The sequence below is a fragment of the Colobus angolensis genome, unplaced genomic scaffold (assembly GCF_000951035.1).
Source record: "Colobus angolensis palliatus isolate OR3802 unplaced genomic scaffold, Cang.pa_1.0 Scaffold134, whole genome shotgun sequence".
NCBI classification, from domain to species: domain Eukaryota; kingdom Metazoa; phylum Chordata; class Mammalia; order Primates; family Cercopithecidae; genus Colobus; species Colobus angolensis.
In genome coordinates this window covers 2,130,719-2,137,897 of record NW_012114422.1, presented here as the reverse complement: position 1 = coordinate 2,137,897, position 7,179 = coordinate 2,130,719, and positions in this window count along the sequence as shown.

Here is a 7,179-nt window from a genome sequence, read left to right as displayed (position 1 = left end):
ATAATTTAAAAATTTATTATTAATTATTATTTAAAATTATTGGCATTCAGCTCTTGGTTCTGGAGGCTGAGAAGTCCAAAACTGAGGGCTCACATCTGGTGAGGGCCTTCTTGCTGCATCATCAGCAAGAATGTTGCTGCATCATGCAGCAATACTGCTGCATGTCAGAAGGCACAAAGGCAAAAGAGCTCGCAAGAGAGAGCAAAAGGGGGCCAAACTCACTTTCATACTAAACTTGTTCTCACAATGACAAACTTGCTCCCAAGATAGTGACATTACTTCATTCATGAGGCCAGAGCCCTCATGACGTAATCACTTCTTAAAGGTCTTACCTTTGAACACTGTTGTATTGGGTATTAAGTTTTTAACACAACCTTTAGAGAACACATTCAAACCATAGCAAGTATTATTCCTATTTTACAATGATGACTCTAAGACAGGCTAAACAGTTTGTCTGAAGACACATAGATATGAAGGAGCACAGCCATGTCTCAGCCCAGATCTTCAAGTGGTTCTTGTTCTGAACTGCTCTCTCTCATCAATTACACCAAATCCTTGAATGAAAATGTCCTCCTCCTCCCACCTGTAGTCAACCCATGGGAGATGGTGAAATGTGACATATGCATTTGCAAGAATGGTTTTGTTTTGAGTGTTAAGTTAGTAGGATCTTCACATAATAAATGAAGTTCTATCATCCACAAGGGTTACCATAACAGGCACAATAGTTTTCAGATCAAAAGCAGGAGGGGGAGGGCCCAGAAATCTAATCAAAAATGGACTAAATAAAAAAGAAAACTATAGGCTGGGAAATAGTCCTCAGACATCTTTTTTTTAAGGAATTGTGAATGTAAGAAGTCAGACTGAATAGATAGACCCCAGCAAAGTATCAAGATTTCTCAGGGAAGTTCAGTGCTGATGCAGGAAGAAAGTACTCCGACCAGCAAAACCAACTATCTGGGCCACATGGCCGGCCATGCAGTTCAATCATGTTGGCCATTCACACCATCCACATGCCTTGCCTTGATCACCAAACAATCTTTTAACTGTCACAGGCTTCCCTTGTGAAGACACCTCTGTTCTCTTGAGCATGTGGAGTTTGACAGGTATGCAGCCTCAAGCAGTGTGTGCACCCCAGCCCCAAATGTGGGTGCCTGTAGGTCCTGGAGCTCAGGGTCCTAGCCAGAGAATCCCCTGACTAGCAGATAGGCATTCCCCAGTCCCCTTGGCAGTTTGATCTCTCACTATAAATTAAGCAACTGACTTTCTGAATTATTAATTAGTCTTTTGTGAGCTTGATTAATGTGACTGAATACCATGGATCTGACAACCTTCAAAAGCTCTCCCAAGTCCAGTTTTGGACTCTTCAATGGGAAAACCATCCCTGAATTGTCATGATAATTTACCTCTTTCCACCCTTCTACCTTCCCACATGAGTGCACACACATATACACATAGATACACACAAACATGCTCACACATATGAAATAAACACACTCACATGCACACATAGATGCACATATATGAGGCCTGTTTGGCCAGACAGCCTCCCTAGATTATGTCATTATCTCATCTTCTCTGTAACTGTAAAATCACACAGTTAAAAAGACATGAAACATTCAATGTGCCTGTATTTTTCTCCATTCTTGGTGGTCGCCAGCGTTTCATAGTGGACAGACTCAATTCAGCCCAAAGTCAGCCTGGGTAAAATAGCAGGGTTTTTTTTCCCTCAGTTTGGCTCTAGGCTGGTCCTAATAGCAACCAGTCAGCAGCAGCTGCTCCCCTTGAAAGCAGGAAGTGAGCAGGGCCACAGGGATCCTGGACAGAGCAGAGAATGAGACAAAGAACGCCTGTTCTCTCCCACCCACACTGGGCCCTTTCAGCGCTTCTCTGCAGAAGCTGAAAATGTCAAAACGCCAGCCCAGGGGGCCCTTATAAAATCCCCTATTTGATATTGAAAAACATGATACTCAAACACTAGAAAAGCCAATTCTTTGACTGCCATGGCATCTGCTCCTCATGACTATAACTTTTTTTTTTTTTCTTTTTTTGAGATGGAGTCTCGCTCTGTCACCCAGGCTTGAGTGCAGTGGAGTGATCTCGGCTCACTGCAAGCTCTGCCTCCCAGGTTCACCCCATTCTCCTGCCTCAGCCTCCCGAGTAGCTGGGACTACAGGCACCCACCACCTCGCCCGGCTAATTTTTTGTGTTTTTAGTGGAGACGGGGTTTCACCATGTTAGCCAGGATGGTCTCGATCTCATGACCTCGTGATCTGCCCTCCTTGGCCTCCCAAAGTGCAACTATAACTTCTTGCCAACTCACTCAGAATATAACAGAAAGGTCTTATTTGGCCTTCAAGGCCATTGTGAACCCATCCCCTGCTACTCTTGGACTGCAGCCACTACCATGCTCTCCCCCTTGTTCCACTGCAGCCCCACTGGGCTCCTCACTCTTCCTCTAATGCACCCGCATCTTGCTTCCTCAAGACCTCTATGCTTTCTATTCCTCCTGCATGGGATGCTCCTCCCTCACACACCTCCACAGGACTTACTCCCTCACTTCGTTTAGCTCTTTATCTAAATATTATCTTATCAGAGATACTTTCCTATCATACTTAAAATATACAGCACCCCCTACCTGCTATTACTTTTTAAAAATTTTTTATTTTACTTTATTTTATTTTATTATACAGACAGGGTCTCACTATGTTGCCCATGCTGGTCTCAAACTCCTGGCCTCAAGTGACCTTCCCACCTCAGCCTCCCAAAGTGCTGGAATTACACGTGTCAGTCACTGTGCCCAGCTGGTACTTCCTATTACTCTTTATTCTCTTCTCTGATGTATTTTTCTTCCTAGTTCTTATTCCCCACTGACATACTATACCTGCATTTATTGTCTGTCTTCCTCCACTAGAATGCAGGCTCCTTGAGAGCAGGGATTTTGTTTGATTTAATGACTGCCATTTCCTTAAGGCCTAAATGGTGGCCAACCCATAGTAAACACAAATACAGATGTGCTGAATGAATGATTGGTGCTTCTCCTTCACCACTTTTTCTTTTTCTTAATTATTTTACCCACTTCCCCCTAAGTTATAAAATCTTAAAGTAGCATGTTGACCCCAGACGAGTGTCATTTCTCCTTGAAATCCTTCAAAGCGTAAAGTCCTTCATGGTACTAGGGCAACCCAAAATGAAGTCCAGTTAGGCTGAAAAAGAATTTTCAATCATTGGCTAGTTCTACAGAAAACCACAAAAAGGGAGATGCTAAGGGGATTCTGAAACCATCCTCAGAGGTAATGACCAAATTCATCTTGGGGAGAGGAATGTGCTTTGGTTGGGTGAATTGCTTTAATGTGCCTTTTAGTTCTGCAAAGAGAAGCCTAACACTTGGGAAGGATAGCAGAGACACAGATAAGGGGTGTAAATATTGCTTTCATAAAATTATAAAAGATGTCTATACTGGTAGGAGAGGTGTTTTTATGTTTGGTGTTTTCTAATTTCATTGCCTGCTCTGAAAAACCAAAGCTTGAACAGAGGCTAAAACTTACAGAATAATATAAAGAGAAGTTAGTCTGTTCAACATGGCAGGAAAATGGGGTGAAGATCAGAAGGGGTTCCTCACAATGCTGGATGTTTTCCAGCCAGCTTCATGTTTATGTATGAAGTTTTATGTATGAAAACTTGCCCTCAGTCACCCCAAGTCTTCAACAAAAACCATGTTAACCACTAACAATGGCAGCCTTGTGTTAGCATTGCCTTAAGGAATCAAAGGAGCACCATGTCCATGTTTTGGGATGATGCAGACCAAATGTGCCTAGGGGAGCATTAAGAAGTAATGATGAGATGGCTAGGGGTGAGAAGGAGCATTTGGAAGCAGGAGGTCGGAGGTGTTAACCAGAAAAATGTAATTGCTTACAGGAATTCTTGGAAATTTGGGATAGGAAACAGAATGTCTTGCAGTCAACATCACATCAGTATTTAAATAGTAAAAGAAAGGGGACCCTGAAAGAATGGAAGACTTGTAGACTTTGGGGTCACCCTGGGTCACAATATTCAGACTTGAATCTCAGTGGTTATCTAGTTTTCAAATATTATTTAACCATAGAAGGTTTTTTATCAAATAAATTATAATATGGAACCCAATGTGTAATACATACAAAAATTGAGCTACCATGATGAAATGAGATAGGGGTTTGAATTTATGCCCACTTGGCCTTCCTGTTGGATCTCACATTGAACGTCAGGCACCTCCATGGAATCCCAGTACTCCAGAAACACAATTTAAATACCACCAATCTAGAACCCAAAGCAGGAATCCACTCTTTGATATTCCAGACAGTTGATCATTCTGCCTGAGTGCTCATAACCCACTAAGCAACATGCCCCTTAGCCAGCTGTCACTGATGGGTGGTGTTCTTCCTTCTCTTCAACTGAATTCCTCAACTTCTACCCATTGGTGGGACTTCTACCCACTGCTCTTAGCAGAAAAATCAAAATAAGGGTAATTCCTTCCATGTGACAGCTCTTCAAATCTTCGAAGACCTCTTATATCCTTCCCTAAGATGTTTTTGTTCCAAGCCAAATAGTCCTCATTCTCTTAACTATTCTCAAACTATTACAAAGTTCATATATTACTTGGGGATCTGAAATTATTGATATTAATAGTAAAAACAAGTTCAGCATAGAAAGACAGTTCTCTTACACCAAAACAGGGGTACATGAAAGAGAGGCATACTTTGAGGGTAGTGAAGGAAAATGAGACGCATTGATCTCCTGCTCTAAAAACAGCTCAGGATATACGTTCCGTCAGGAGTACTGTGAGGGGGTGGAAATCAACTCCAACTTCACTCAGCTCAGGGATGTGCCTGTACTCACACCCTAGCCCTAGAAGTCACCAAATCAGGGACCTAAAGAGGATGGCTACTGGCAGCAGAGGCACTCAGCTCTTCCTAATAGTATTCTTGAAACACCCCTTAGCAGCTGGGCTCAGGAATTCAAGCCAAGAAGTGCTTAGCATGAGTTAATTTCACCTGATGTTAATTGGCAATTTGCATATCCAGAGAGTTACTGACGCTCGGACAATGACATGGAATCCTTTTTTTTTTTTGAAAGAGGGTCTCATTCTGACACCCAGGCTGGAGTGCAGTGGCACGAACATGGCACTGCAGGTGAGTGCTACCATACCTGGTTAATTTTTTTGTATTTTTAGTAGAGACAGGGTTCACCCCATTGCCCAGGCTGGTCTCAAACTCCTGGGCTCAAGCAATCAGCCTGCCTCAGCCTCCCAAAGTGCAAGGATTATAGGTGTGACGCACTGTGCCCAGCCCATGGAATCTATTAATTGGCAATAAGTGACATTCTACGTCATGGATCTATCAGTTGTTTCAGAGTAGGATGTATCTGCCTGTTAGCACTGTTCAGTAATAATCATTGGCTTGATGTTGCACCTGGTTTTGGTGGAGCCTGCGGGAGCAAGGAAAGTGAGTTTCAAAGGTTATGCCTATCAGGTAGCTAGAAAGTATCTGTGACCAGCTCACCTTCTATGAGAGACCATCATCACCACAGACGAAAGTTGAGCTCCCTGGCATCAAGCTGCAACACACATACACTGCTGGTAATTAGAGGCCTGGAGACAATGTGCACACTGTGCAACCCAGTGGTGGGAGGTCAGTGAGGCTTGCGCCTGAGATCTCAGGACCCCTTTCCAAGCCTATCCTTCTGGGGGGAAGACAGTGTGTGGCGTACTGTTTCCTCTGCCTATCATAAAGCTGTTCCACCAATGTAAACTGAGTCCTGCGTAAACTGTGGGTTCTTTCAGCAACTCAACACTTGAGATGATTAATGGGTAATGAGCACAGTGAGGATGAGAAGGGTCTTCAGATACAGCCCTCAGAGGCCTTAAGGATGCTTCTGATGGGAGAGTGTTGTGTTTGGACTTTAAGCACACATCTTAGTAAGTGTGTGATGAGGTACAATACTTTAATTCTGTTGGACTTTGAGGAAGTACCTCCAGAAAAACAACAAGAACATGTTCTGGTTTGCTCCAATAGAAAAATATTTCCGACTTTAACAAAGAATACGTCCATCTAATGTTGCTAGATGTGTATGCAAACAGAGAATGACCCCAGTGTTAATCCTCATTTATCCCCCCCCAAGCTATTTTGACCCCATATCTTCTAGAAGCAGAATTGTGTTTCATGTATGATAAAAGTATTTTCTCCACAAACAGAATGTTACAGACTCTTCTGAACTCTCAAACAACCATGTGAAAATAGTGCTGGGCATACATGAATTAAGGTCACATTGCTATTGAAATAAAAATCAAAGTAACCACATGTCTTCCAAGAGTTATGACAGCACCAACAACAAAACAGAAGCTTAGGAAGGAAGTCAGTTCCGGGGGGAAGAGAAAGTCTATATATGCATGCATGTGTGTTCACACACACAATTCTCACACACCACATATATGTGGGGAAATGATCTATGTAAGGAATGAAGCAAAATATAATCATTCTAGTCGTACGTCAGAATTTGAGTTGCATCTAAATCCACACTCTGCCACCTGCCAGCTGTGCCTGAATAAGGTTATTTCACTGCTCTGAGACTAGTTTCCTCAGCTATAAAATGGCAACAATTTTTATTCTGCAAGGTTTTGATGAGGATTAAAAGACAGAATTCATGTGCTGTACCTGTTATTAAATTAATAAACATCATTGACAGATTTCCAGGAGAGCAATTTTGACCAAAATTTGCTGACTTCCTTCCCCCACTCTGAGGCTCTGTGTTATATGAAAAGGAAGGACAAAAGGAAGGGAAATGAAAATCAGAGAAGGGCCAAGGAAGAAAAACATTGCTTGACAATTCTCTAATACAACGTGGAAATCATATTAATTTAGTTCTACTTGTCTGTACTAGAATAATGCCCAAGGATCAACAAGAAATCTCCCATCACTTGGCAGATAGAAGCTAACACATGGATCTCCTGACCCCAGAGCCCTACCTTCCATCGTCCCCTTGCCACAGAGTCAGAGACAGGAGGGTCACTCACTGGGGAGTGGAGGGCTGTACTTAGAGGATTTCTGGAGTCCTTTGTCATGTCATATAAACTACAAAATGCTGTGCTATTCCACATGCTCATTTAACCTGGTGTTTATAATTATCCTGAGAAAAGGCATAACTATA